Consider the following 15175-nt stretch of genomic DNA (forward strand, 5'->3'; position numbering starts at 1 on the left):
TAAATTACTATCATATTATATTTCCATTGTCATATGTTCTTTTTTACATGTTCTTTGATTTTGAATTACATGTTCTTTTACATTTGGAGATAGTACATGTTCTTTGATTTTGAATTACATGTTCTTTTTACCTAAAAAGTATGTTCTTTCAATTTAAATTATATGTTCTTTTTACCTGAAAAGTATGTTCTTTCAATTTAAATTATATAGTATGTTCTTTTTAACTGAAAAGTATGTTCTTTCAATCTAAATTATATGTTCTTTTTACCTAAAAAGTATGTTCTTTAAATTATATGAAATTTTTTTTTGGAGAATGAGTTAATCCAGTAGTACTTCGTAAATTTAGTGTGAATAATAAGTCAAACTAAAATAGAATATATCAATGTTTGCAAAAATGAAAACTAATAAATAATGGTAGTTTTTTTTTTGTTAAAAGAAAAATAAAGTTTACAGGATCATTCCACAAATCTTGCGTGGTTAGTTATCAGTGCAAATTAACCATTTTCTTTTTCTTTTTTTTATTTTTCTTTCTCCTTTTCCTATAAATTCCACGCCATCTAGCGCAATTTTTGGGAAATTTTTATCATTTTGTTTTTTTTTAAAAAAATATTTCCTTTTCTGTTCTTTTTTTTAATTTATTTCTCTTCTTTCAAATTGCGTTTCATATTTAAGATAATGCGTTTTAGAGCAGGACCACATAGAGGAAGGTGGTCTCTAGTCCACCATCCACGCTTTGGTTTTATACTAGTTTTTAATTTTACAGATTCATTTCATAGTTATTTTTCTAATTTATAATATATTCCTCAGACTCACTACAAATTATATTTTAAATGAATTTTACAAAAAAAGAAAAAAACAAAAAAAATGTCAAGTTTTAAGTGACCTAAAAATTTAACCTCTTGCATGTCATAGTCTTAGATGGAGTATTGAATTATCAAACCCACTCCAAGACTCTCAACTTTTTCTTTCAACATTATTGCATAGTCTTTGCTCAAGACTCTCAAAGTCTTTGTTCAAGACTCTCATTCAGACTCCCAATATTCATATCCTTAACAATTTAGAATTACAAGTTAAGATTAAAGTGAATAAATATGTCCTTATACATTCTCGACAATCACTAAATATAATAGGAATATGGATTCATTGACGCGAACAACACCAACTATTAGTTTGGTGCACAAAACAGCACCAACTGAAACGAGGTGTGGTTGACAACAAAAACTTCATAAGTTAGGTGCACGTAACAACATAAATGGAGCTTTTGGCCTGAGATTCCATCTACGCCGGGAAATCTTCAATATTTGAACAGTTTTAAGGAACTTTTCCCACCAAATCAATTTTTCCCTCCCTTTTGCTCCAAAAATCACATGAACCTCATTTCGTTAAACCCCAAAAAAATACCCTTTCATCTGCATTATCTTCCTTTGGTAGAGCAGAAGACGAAGCTCTGTTGTTGCAGACTTCTGTAAGTTTTCGCACATTGCCTCTAATTATGCTCAAAATCATAAGTTGGTGGTGGAAATTTTCGTACGAGTAGTTAGGGTTTGTGACTGGGTTTTGTTTAAAAAATGCATTGATTTAGGGATTAGGAGATTTGATTTTCATAATTTTGGTTTGTCTTTTTTGTTTGTTGATCTTTCCTTTTTGTTAGTATTTGCTTTAATTGTTATCTATTAGGCTATGAAAGATAAATTCACCATTAAATTGATACATGGAGACGGTTTGGCTGAAAACGGGTCATATATGGGGGGTAATGTTCATTGTTGGGATAAAGTAGACCCAGAATTTATGAGCTACTTTGATTTCATAGATATGTTAATGGAAAAAGGGGTAATGCACAATGTTGAGTGTGAGTTCTACTATTGTGAACGTAGAACTAATATGGAGAGTGGGTCTGTCAAAATTGTTGGGAATTTAGAGAGATTGGGAATGTGTCAGGTAGGTTTGCAGTTTGGGGAAGTTGATGTGTATGTGGTCCATCATGTTGATGAGCCACAATTGGTAATAGAGCTTAAATATTCACAACCTAGTCAACCCATGTCAGAAATCATAATTGGGCCCTCTTCACAACCCAATATTGATCCCCTTCAAAACCCAACATTGAGTCCCCCTTACAAACCAACACTGACCCCCCCCCATACCCCAACACTCAGCCCACATTTATGTTTAGCAGTGATCCCTCCTCACAACCCTACATTGAGCCTCCCCCACAACCTAACACTCAGCCCACATGTATGTTAGTAATGAGCCCAAATCACCACCTACACAGAAGCCCATATCACATTCCAAACAAAAGAATAACCCCATTCCTAGAAGAAAGATGGTTGCAACAAAAAAAAGTAGGAACTCCTACTGTCATAACAGTTATAGATGTTGGAAGAATCCCATCAAGAGAGATAAAAGGTGAAATTTCAAAAGCATAAATGAGTAGAGGCCCAAGGAAACATCACAAAATTGAAAGTAGAAGAAGTCCTAGAAAATTAAAAAACACTAAACTACAAATAATGACAAATGAGGAGAGTGTTTACTATGTGACACTAGAAGATTGGATGGGATGCAATGATTATTATGAGTCAGAGGTAGATATAGATTTTGATGAAACTGAGCACACAGAAATAGACTATGACATTAGCAACTGTGAATGGATGTAGAGAGAAACTGAGTTAGACTTGTCATAAGGTGAAGTAGATAGTAGAGTTGAAATGATGACAGTGAAGATGACTAATACGTTGAGGTTGAGAATTTGGGAACCTCGAGTGATGAGGAGTACTTAGAAAGTAGGAGAAAGGTTTTAGGGAGTACGAAAAAAGTGGCTGCAAGTGCAGAAGACACAGAGTGTGTAGAGGGGACTTTTTATAGTGGCAGGGAGAGTGAGTTAGAGAGTGATGATGATCTCATCCTACCTTCAGATGTTGATAATGAAAATGATGACTATTTATGGGAGAGAGGAAGAGTACCTACAGTAAACATGGACATAAATATAAGAGACTTGTTTGGAAAGTAGGTTTGCCATTCCAAAGTCCAAAAGCATTCAAGGATATGGTTCAAAGATATGCAGTAGTTGCTGGTTATTATGTGAGGTTTGTTAGAAGTGAGAATATGAAAAAAATTGAAGCAAGATGCAAAAAGGGTTGTGAATGGAAATTATATGCATCTTGGGATGGCCAAATAAATTTTTTGTTGTCAAATCTTTGTTGCAATAAAAACTAAAAATTTATATTTATCTGTTGAAGCGTGAACGAAGAACATATTAACGTGACGTGGATAACCACTGTTCTAAAAGACGATTTCGCGCTACCCCAGTGCAGTAGAAACCAAGCGATCATCTTCCAGGATTAGCACGACTCCAAGATATGTGTGCACTCACACACCTCGGATGAAGATCAGAAGTAGCACAAAACCAGAAGAATATTTTGTGGAGAAGTATTTTTGAGAGAGTTATTTTCTACGTTTGAACTAAAGGGAAACCATCCTTTGAATAAAACAAAAGAAAGGGAATCAATTAGGCTCCGGAAATCTTGCTACCAACGGTTACAGAATTCGGTAAAGAAGGCAATCTAAGATTCTGGCGATTTATGGCAAAACAAAAGAAGGAAATCTAAAACGGACCGCAGGCCCACATCCCACGCCCGTGCCGCGCTCGCTACAAGCCCGAACCCGGCCCGGCCGGCACGCGCGCGCGTGTGGCATATCCATCGATCTAGCACTCTATCTAACAAGTAGTGCTAAGAAACTCCTATTAATAAATAAGGTGAAAAGCAAAGATATTTTTTCAATGTTGGACAAGAGCCTTTTACTTTGTTTTTCCACTCCTCACTTTGAGGTATTAATTGTTGAACTTCCAACAATCCCCCATAGGTTCAACAAGAGAGAAAGGAAAAAGAATGAAAAAGAATGAAAAAGAAAAAGAACTGGCTTTGGGCAAAAACAGACAATTAACACTTAGTACTTTTGAGCTAGGATCTCTTTCCTATCAAGTGACTTGAGTCTTGAACTTAAAAGGGAGGTAAATATACATCACTTTGAAGCACACAATTGACAATGTATAATATTCTGATTCTCTGCGAATAATAGTGACGCCTTATACTGGCCATACGCCGAGAGCTGGATGCTCATAGATACTCTAGAGAATTAGCCCATGCAAATATCATAGGAAGCGGCCACACTTCCACATCTAAGTAGGTGAATCCCATAAAGTGTGAGATACATCACACCTCCAAAAATATGGATATGGGTTCATTAAGAGCCTTTAGCTCACCCTAAATCTCAATTTTAATTTGTAGCAAGCACATTACATCATAAACATCTAGGGATGGAAATTAAAAATTTTGTGCTTCAGAATTATTCATAATGTCCTCCCTTGAACTCATAGTGAGTAGGAGTTCATTAGTTACAATTCATCCAATGGGTCTTAAACCCATCCCTTCCGATGTTTCTAAAACTAGTTTTCTACACAGGCCTTTAGTGAGCGGATCCGCAATGTTCCTTTCTGATTTAACATAATCCAATGACTCTATTTAACAATAGATCTTTGAAAGCCTTATGCCTCAAACGAATGTGTCTCTTCTTCCCATTGTAGGCCTGGTTGTTTTCAACAGCTATGACAACTTGAGAATCACAGTGGAGAGCGACAGAAGGAGCTGGCTTCCCCCACATTGGAATATCTGCAATTAGATTTCTTAACCATTCAGCCTCATGACTTGCCAATTCAAGAGCAATAAATTCAGATTCCATAGTGGACATAACAGTACAAGATTGCTTGCAAGATTTCCAAGATACAGCTCCACCACCTAGTGTAAAGACATAACCACTAGTAGAGTTAATTTCATCATTACCAGATACCCAGTTTGCATCACAAAAACCTTCCAAAACAGCTGGAAAGTTAGAGAAGTGTAAACCCCAATCCATGGTACCTTTAAGATACATAAGCAACCGTAAAAGAGCAATCCAATGATCTTTGTTGGGGTTATGAGTATACCTACCAAGTCTACTTACCGCGTAAGCAATATCAGGTCTTGTGTAATTCATAAGAAACATAACACTTCCAATAACTTTCGCATACTCGGATTGACAAACTGGATCACTCTTATTTTTCATTTAATGAAAGCTTGGATCATAGGGGGTTCTGACTGGATCGACATCAAAGGAGTTAAACTTTTTAAGAAGTTTTTCTACATAGTGAGACTGATTTAAACAAATACCACTTGGAGTTATTTTAATTTTTTCTTCCAAACTAACATCAGCCTCACCCATGTCTTTCATTTCAAATTTTGAATTTAAGAAATTATTTGTCTCTTTGACACGATCCAACTCAGTATCAAATATTAGCATATCATCCACATAGAGACAAATGATAACACATCCAGAGGCATCATGCTTAGAGTAAACACAAGAATCACCTTCATTTGCATGAAAACCATCACTTACCACGGTTTTGTCAAATTTGTCATGCCATTGTTTTGGAGCTTGTTTAAGTCCATACAATGACTTAGCCAACTTACAAACCTTATTTTCTTGACCAGGAACCACAAACCCCTCAGGTTGAGTCATGTAAATCTCTTCCTCCAAGTCTCCATTCAAAAAAAGCAGTTTTCACATCCATTTGATGCACAACAAGATTACGAATGCAAGCAAGAGCTATCAAAATTCTAATTGTTGCAATTTTGGTGACAGGGGAATAAGTATCAAAATAATCTATTCCATGTTTTTGAATAAATCCCCTGACAACAATTCTAGCCTTATACTTGTCAATGGATCCATCAATTCCTAAGTATTATTACTTAGGATTGAATCAAGTTCGTTATTAATAGCTTCTTTCCAAAAAAACTGCATCAATGGACCTCATTGCCTCATCATATGTTTTAGGATCATCTTCCAAAATGAAAGCAGAGACAAAATCACAGTCAATCAAATAAGGTTCAGTTAAGAAAGCAGTATTAAAATCAGATCCAAAACTGTTTTCTTTTCGAGCCCTTTTGCTTCTTCTTGGTTCTGAATCTGATACATGATTATCTGGAAGAGAAGCAGCACATAAGTTAGGTGCGGAGCTAGAAGATGACAATCATTTCTAATGCAAGAGGATTTCATAGGAAAGATGTGTTCAAAGAACTCTGCTTCTCTTGATTCAATAATTTTACCATCTGCATAAGAATCGTCAGCACCTTTAACAAGAAACCGAAAAGCAGCACTTTAGTAAGAATATCCAATAAAAATTGAATCAACTGTTTTTGGACCTATTTTGTCTCTCTTGAAGCTAGCAACCGCCACTTTTGCTAGACATGTCCACACTTTTAAGTAATTCAGGTTGGGTGCTCTACCCTTCCGCTGTTCATAAGGAGTTTTGTCTAGTTTCTTGTGGAGTACTCAATTTAAAACATGACAAGAAGAAAGTATAGCTTCCCCCTACATATTATCAGGAAGTCCAGAACTAATAAGCATGGCATTCATCATGTTCTTAAGAGTCCTATTCTTTCTTTCAGCAATTCCATTTTGTTCAGGGGTGTATGGGGCAGTCATTTCATGAACTATACCATTTTGCTCACAGAAAGTCTTAAGAGAGTTAGGGTCATATTCTCCTCCCCTATCACTCCTAAGTCTCTTGATCTTTCGATCTAACTGATTTTCAACCTCGGTTTTGTATTTGAGTAACATTTCCTCTACTTCATCCTTTGACCTGAGAAGATAAATCATAGTGAAACAAGAACAATCATCAACAAATGTGATGTAATACCTTTTACCACCCCTGCTCTCATGATTTTTAAAATCCCCCAAATCAGTATGGACAAGCTCTAGTACTTCAGTCTGTCTATCTATTGATTTAAATGGCTTCTTTGCAAATTTGGCTTCAACACATACTTCGCATTTTGAAAATTCAGTTTTAGAGAAGTTTGGAATTAAATTCAAATGTTTAAGCCTTTTAATAGAAGCAACATTAACATGACCTAACCTTGCATGCCATAAATCAATAGACTCAGTAATATAAATAGAAGAAGTACAAGCCATTTTATTCATAGTTTCAACAGAAGCATCAAGAATGAAAGGCCCCCTATTACAAAACCCCTTCCTTACAAAGTCCCCATTATGAGTAAGAACAAGTCTATCAGATTCAAAGGAAAGTGTAAGACCAGCTTTCATAAGCAAACTACCAGACATCAAATTCCTACGCATTTCAGGAACAAGTAAAACATTAGTAAGAGTAAGAAGCTTTCCAGAACTGAGTTTGAGAATTATCTTCCCTTTCCCTTGAACACTTGCGTAGGCCAAGTTGCCCATGAACACATTCTCACCATCTGTTTTGTCATAGGTTGAAAACATGTTCTTACTGGTGCAGTTGTGCCTTGTTGCTCCACCATCAACAATCCATTTAGTGACATTACCTGCAAGATTAACTTCTGACACAACAGCTACAAAGTTATCAACAGCTTCTGCAACATTAACTTGGTCCTGTCCAGATTTCTTCTTGCTTCAACAATCTTTGGCTTTATGACCTGTCTTTCCACAATTATGACAGTTTCCCCTGAATTTATATTTTTGTACTCCTCCTTGTGGTTTGAAATCCTTTCTAATGGTCTTACCAGAATGGTTATGAGGTCTTAGGTTCCACCAGATTTGCCTTAGAAGAACCACCAAAGATATTGGTCCCCTTATCCTTAATATGATTTTCCTCCTCAATTTTCAGGTGACCTATGAGCTCCTCTAAGGTTAGGTATGTCTTTTTATGCATCAATTGGTTACAAAAATCTTTCCATGAGGGAGGTAATTTTTCAATCAACACTGTAGCAAGGGTATAATCACAGATACACAGACCTTCACCAGCCATAACAATACATATATTCTCATAGTCATGAATTTGGTGAATTATAGGTTTATCATCATCAAGTTGGAAACCTAACCACTTACTAACATAATAAGGTTTAGTCCCAGCATCATCACACCCATATTTCCCCTTAAGTGCATCCCAAACGTTCTTATCATGATCAAACAACATGTATATATCAAGCAGAGCATTAGACATATTATGCAACAACGACATACCCTTACAAGTTCTATCGTCCTTAGCAAATTTCACTTCAAAATCATATTTTTCAGCTTCACCAGAAGGTAAGGTTACATCCTCAAGAACATACGCAACATCAATTTGTTCCAAATAAAATTGCATTCTAGCAGCCCAACGTTTATAATTTTTTCCATCTAATGGTTCTAGTTTGGACATGTTAGGAATAGAGAATTTGGAAGCCATAAACGTCTTTTAGATTGTTGCAACAATAACTAAAAATTATACTATCTGTTGAAGCGCGAACGAAGAGCAGATTGTCGTGACGTGGATAACCACTATCCTAAAAGACGATTTCGCGCTACCCCGGTGCAGTAGAAACCAAGCGATCGTCCTCCAGGATTAGCACGACTCCAAGATATGTGTGCACTTACACACCTCGGATGGAGATCAGAAGTAGCCCAAAGCCAGAAGAATATTTTGTGGAGAAGTATTTTTGAGAGAGTTATTTTCTACGTTTTGACTGAAGAGAAACCAGCCTTTTAATAAGGCTCCAAAGAGAAAAAACGGAAGGCCGAAGATAAGGAAAGGGAATCAATTAGGCTCCGAAATCTTGCTACTAATGGTTACAGAATTCGGTAAAGAAGGCAATTCGAGATTCTGGCGATTTACGACAAAATAAAAGAAGGAAATCTAAAACAGATCACAGGCCCACAACCAAAGCCCGAGCTCGAGCGAGGCCCAGCCGGCACGCGCGCGCGTGTGGCATATACATCCATCTAGCGCTCTATCTAACAAGTAGTGCTAAGGAACTCCTATTAATAAATAAGGTGAAGCAAAACTATTTTTCCAATGTGAGACAAGAGCCTTTTACTTTGTTTTTCCACTCCTCATTTTGAGGTATTAATTGTTGAACTTCCAACAATCTTGTCAACTAATTCACACATGCAACCGGGCAAATTATGAGAGTATTCAATGCAAGTCCAGTTGGCTGGCTAAGCAATTCATGCTACAGTTCAAGGACAACCCACATTCTTCCTAGGTTGTCAACTTTTGAGTGCAATTGGTAGAGATGAAAATAACCAGATGTTGTCAATTTGTTAGGCTGTGGTAGAAGCAGAGAACAATGAATCATGAGAATAGTTTCTGGAAAACATGAATAGGGAACTGCCTGAGTTTGGAGAAGAAGATAGCACCATCAACTCAGACCAACACAAGGTATGAATACCCCATATTACTTATTCTCCTAGTATTTTGTGCACACCTCTGACCTTCTTGCATGTTTTGTAGGCAATTATGAGAGGTGTGAAACTTGTTTTTCTTAAAGCATAGCATAGGAATTATGCTAGGCACATATACCCCCCATGGCACTCTAAGAATAAAACAGCAGGCTTGAAGAAGAAATTTTGTGAAGCTGTTTATGCATACAACAAGGCAGACTTTGATAAAGCTCTTGTTGAAGTGGAGGTATTTTTCTCTAAGGTTGTTGTTGATTTCAAGGCTTTGAGCTCCACTACATTCTGCAGGTATGGTTTTAGGAATCACACAAAATGCAATCTTATTGTAAATAATCTTGCTGAGACTGGGGGTGTTAATGAGCCTGGGTGGCTCGCAAACTGTTCGAGCTCGGCTTGATCAAAGCTCGACTCGAGAGGGCTTGGCTCGAGTTCGAGATCGGATCACGACCTTAGGGAGCCGAGCCTGAGCCTAAGCCTGAGCCTAGTAGAGTTTGGCTCGAAAGCTCGCAAACATGTTCGTAAAATAATTTAGATAGGCTTTATGTAAAAAAAGTATTGTCCCACATCGATATAAAAAGTAAACACCAACCTTGTTTTCCCTATGTAATCTTTTTACCCTTTAAGTTCATTATAATTCTTGTTTTATTTATCTTGTTTTATAATGGTGGACAATCATTATATATGCAAGGCCTAAAACGTGGATTAGAATTAAATTAATTCTTTTACTATATAAAATTCCATCACTTTTCTTCTACCCATATTGGGAATACGAGGAACAGCGCCAGCAAACTTTCATAATTACTTTTGCAAATATTCAATAATTGTTTATCACTACAACCATAAAACATTTACATAATATAATTCCACACTTCCAGGCTCCAGCCATCAAACATTACATGCACACAGGCCACAACGCATCAGTGTTTGAGAATTATTTAGTTAAGGTTCATGAATCCCACATCGATGAGGCAAAAGCAAAACTTCACATTTCCAAATATAAAAGGCGTATGATACAGTCAACAAATGCACCCCCATCTCTTCTTAGTTCTCGCAGTAGAGCTTAAGAAGATTCTTTTGTTGGGATTTTAAAATTCCCACAGGGGAGGAAGCAAGAGTAATAAGGGACCTCTTGTATTATATGGGCATGTATAGATAGGAGTAGAATGTATGGTTGTTGGGCTTTGTCATATTTAATAAAAATGAGCCTGACATCCATACTTATAAAGAGGTTAACAAGACATTAGGCTATATCTAAAGTCCTGGATAATGTTAAGCTGGATTTCTTTGAAGTTTTAAAATTTTGATTCCACAAGTCGAGCCTGACTTTGTTCTTTTAGAGCTCGAGCCAAGCCTAAATTTTTGAGCTCGACGAGCTTCGAGCACGAGCCAAGCTCTACCTCATTCATTGTGGAGTCGAGCTGAGCTTGGGTATGTTCGGTCTCGGTTCGGTTCGTTAACACCCCTAGATGAGACTTTTAATGGATGGATATTAGAAGCTAGAAGTAAGCCAATAATTGATATGCTTGAAGATATAAGGCGAGCTTGTATGGAATGATTGTTAAAAGAGGATTTTTATGGAAAGAGCTATTGATAACATATGCCCTATAGAGTGCTTGCTTCACTTGCTAGTTCATTTGACTATGCAAGGCACTATCAGGTGCTTGCTTCACTTGCTAGTTCATTTGAGGTTGTGTGTGGCATGGATATATTAGTTGTTGATTTGGAGAAGCTCACTTGCACATGCAATAGATGGGACCTCACTGGATACCCATGCTCACATGCAATAGCATGTTGCAACTGGCTAAGTGTGCCATGTGAATAGTATGTTCATAGCAGTTTGCAAAAAGAGACATACCTACTGTCCTAAACTAGATCAATTAAACCAATTATAAGTGAGAAGTATTGGGAGAGAATTCAGTTCCCCTTGCTGCCCTCTAACATCAAAGTGGGTGCTGGAAGACCTAGAAAAGTGAGGAAAAAGGTAGCACACATGAGAGAGAGGACAAGGCTTGAAAGTTAAGAAAGCATGGGGTTGTTATGAGGTGCAGTATATGCAAGTCATCCAAACACAATAAGAAAACATGCCCACAAAACAAAGCTAAGACTCCAAAAAAAATGGAAAAAAAGTGAGCCATACTTACCTTGCAAATGAAACACTTGTTCTTCATTTAATTGTAACTAAAATTATCTCTATGATGCAGGGTTCTAACAGCAGCAACAACAACCAAAAGAAGGGGTCAAAAGCACCAAAATCTGAGAATATATCAGGAACTCAAACTAGATCAGGAACTCAGATCAGACCAGGCACTCAGGCTAGATCTAAGAAAAGCTCTGCCTAGAATAATGTTTCAACCTCTCAACCAACAGTTAAGCCTAGAGGAAGGGGAAGGCCAAGAAAAGGCACAAACACTTACTTGACTCAGTGGAAGCATGATGAATTCTAGATGTTGGGCCTTAGGTTATATTAGGGGCAATTTTTTGTGGTTTATAAATACTTGTTGAACTGAATTTTATGGGAACAGGAAGCTGGCATGTGAAGTAGAACATGGTGGGCTGTCAAGTTGTAATACTTTATTAAATTGCAATGTTATCCTATTTTGAATGGTTCAATTTTTGGTGCAAATTTCTACTTTTTCAAGTTGATTGGAACAACTCATTTGCAACTATGAAAGACTATTTTATTTCCAAAGGTAACATTACATTTCATTCAACAACAATTTCATTACAATAACACAAGCAGATCCCACATTACAACTTCTCAAAATAATACACTAAACATCCACGAAATAAGGACAATTACAATAACCATTTTTACTACTCCTCATAGTGTCCTAACTTGCTCTTTTAATTTCTTATTCTCAATCTTCAATGCCTTCAATTGCTTCTGAATGCCTTCCATTGTTATGTCTTCAATTTTGCTTTCCTTACATGCCATCAATCTATTCTTCAATTGTTGGACTTCCTCTTCTAATGCATTAGTCTTCTCAGCATATTCTAAGATGACTTCCATAACACGAGGTCTATAGTTATCAGTGTCATACCACTCAAAAATGATAATCATCTTCCTTTCATTTAGGGCAGCCATAAAATCATTTTCCATGGTTCTCATTTAACTTCTCAGTTATGTGGAGAACAGCAGGAAATCCATGGCTACAACGTATGTGAATCGAGCATCCTTCATATGACTTCTTCCTTGAATTTGCTGAAGATTTGGCACTCATCTTCAACATCTAGGGTTTTGAAGAGAAAATCAATTTGGGTGGTTTTCTTGGAGTAGGGTTGAATTTAGGAGGGAAAAATTTTGGGGTTTAAAAGAGTTTAATGAGCGTCACGTGATTTTGGGAGCAAAAGGGAGGGGAAATAGAAGGAAAATTGATTCAGTGGGAGAGATTCCCCAAAAATGTTAAATTATTGAAGATTCCCCATCGTAGATGGAATCTCAAGCCAAAAGCTCCATTTATGTTGTTAAGTGCACCCAACTTATGAAGTTTGTGTTATCAATCGCACCTCGTTCAGTTGGTACTCTTTTGTGCACCAAACTAATAGTTGGTGCTGTTCGCGCCAATTAATCCTATGAATTATTATATAGATAGTTAATTACGTTAGTTTAGTAATTACATTTACTTGTCAGAGAATAAATGATAGTTAGTGAGACAATATTGATTGAACCTACAGATAAGGTAACCTAATCTTATGAGGTCATACTTTATAGTAACTAATTGAATAAAAAAAATCGGTCAATAGGGGAAATTAGGGTTGGACTAGGACTCTCACTAAACTATTCTCCAACTATTATAAAAGGTTATAATAAGAGGATGGAATAGAGCTATGGGCGGGCGGATGCGATACCCCTAAATCCACACCACCTCACCTAAATTTTCCATACCCACCACCTACCGCCAACCATGGCGGATTTCCATATCCACCTCCGCCCACGCGGGTATAAGTTATACCCACATCCGCTCCACCACCCAAGTTGTATCCATTATCCACTATACCCGCCCATCACCTAGGGATTTTCCACCCGCCCACCTGATTTATTTTCTATATTATAATAATTAATTATTACAAACACCCATTTCAAAGAAAAAAAGTACACATTCTTAGTATTCATATTTCTAATTATTTTTACAATTTTTTAGATTATTGATAATTCTTTATTTTAAAGGGTAAATTAGTTATACGGATGGATATGGGGCGGGCGGGCGGATATGGGCGGGGCGGGTGGATTTGGGGCGGATGTGACTCAATCCAACCACCACCCGGATTTGACTTTTCGCATACCACCCACTACCCACCAAAGTCATATCCATACCCGCCCCAATTGGGACGGATGCGGTGCGAAACCCGCCAAATTATACCCACCTGCCATCCCTAAATAGAGCGTTCATTTTGTTTGTAACTTTCAAATTGAAAAATAGAGAGAGAAACCGTATTCTTCTCCTTTGGAAAATTTGGCCCCTTCCCTAAAAAGCAAGAAAGTGAAATATGTTCATCCTCTTCCGTTCCAGCAGACTTTGGAATTCAATTGGTGCTCGTGGACTAACTAGAGGGACATTGATTGTTGTTCTTTGACATTTAACTCTTGCAATCAAGTGAAAAACATATGGTACAAAAGTTTTAAATTCTTTCATTTATAATATGATTCATATTTATGTTATGCATGGATTCTTGGGATAGATGTTAGAAAATCTGTTTACTTAAATTCCGCCAAATGTTCATTTATATTCGTACAATGATATTACTTTTAACCTCTTGCATATGTTTACATGAACATGTTATTTGCTAGTTGGATTAATTTTATTCAATTAAGGAAGGAATTTATTTATGGATTTATTTTCATAATTAATGTGGTGATATTAATTGATTGGAAATTGTTAACTTTTATTTTAAAATTATAATCATGCTCGATTTTATTTTTCTTCATTATAGATTTGTTTCCTCGATTTTTCTTCCTTCTGGCTTTGATTTTTCTAATAAAGTCTTTGTCTCATGATATTGGCAAAATCTCTTTTGTTTCGTTCTTTATTTGGTTTTTTAGAAATAGAGTTTTTTTTTAATGATGAAGGCATTACTCCCCGCCGAGCTAGTTTTCAAATTAATAAGTTTTTTTTTGTAGCTGGGTTGATATAGATTACTAAGTCTTTTAGCACCCCTCCCTTTCTCTCGTTTTTAAGAATAATGCCCCTAAAGCACTGAGGTCCGGTAGGTACCTTATTTGATCTCCGTCTCCCCCCTAGTTTTTCAAACTGAATTTTGATGGGTCTAAGGTTAGCAATGGTAATGCTTCCCTTGGTTTTGTCATTCGAAACAGTGTGTGTGATGTGCTTCTTGCTGGTGGTAAAGCTTTGGGCTCTCATGTGTCTATAATTGAGACTGAGGCTTAGGCTCTTAGGGAAGGGGTTAAGACTGCCCTCTCCCTAGATATCTGTCATCTCCTTATTGAAGGAGATAATCTAGGAGTCATTAATTCTATGAAAAAGTCTTGGCAAATTTTGTGGGAAATTTTAACATTGTTTCACATGTTGGTGCTGATGTGTCTTGTTTTCTTGAATCCATGTTCTTTCATTGTTTTTGCGAAGCTAATCATGCAACAAACTTTATGGCTAGGAAGGGGCACAACTACCCTTTCCTTTTGTATTCGTTCCCTCCCTATTGTATTAATTTCTCTCTTGTCATCCGTAAGGATGTTTTAGGCTGGCCCCTGATTAGGGGTAAAGTCTAAGTCTGTTTTTCGTATAAAAAAACGGTTTCTTCACTAGGTGTCCTTGAGGTTTCTTAATTTCACCTGGTACCCTCACGTTTTCCAATATTCACCAGGTACCCCTGAAGTTTGGTAAAAATTCCTAAAATGCCCCTGCCGTTAAGTTTTCGTCAACTTCGTTGGATTTTCGTAAAAATTATTCATATTAACCCAATTTAACTCTAATTAAACTCTAATAAC

Source organism: Beta vulgaris, chromosome 3 (assembly GCF_026745355.1).
Source record: "Beta vulgaris subsp. vulgaris cultivar EL10 chromosome 3, EL10.2, whole genome shotgun sequence".
Classification (NCBI taxonomy): Eukaryota; Viridiplantae; Streptophyta; class Magnoliopsida; order Caryophyllales; family Amaranthaceae; genus Beta; species Beta vulgaris.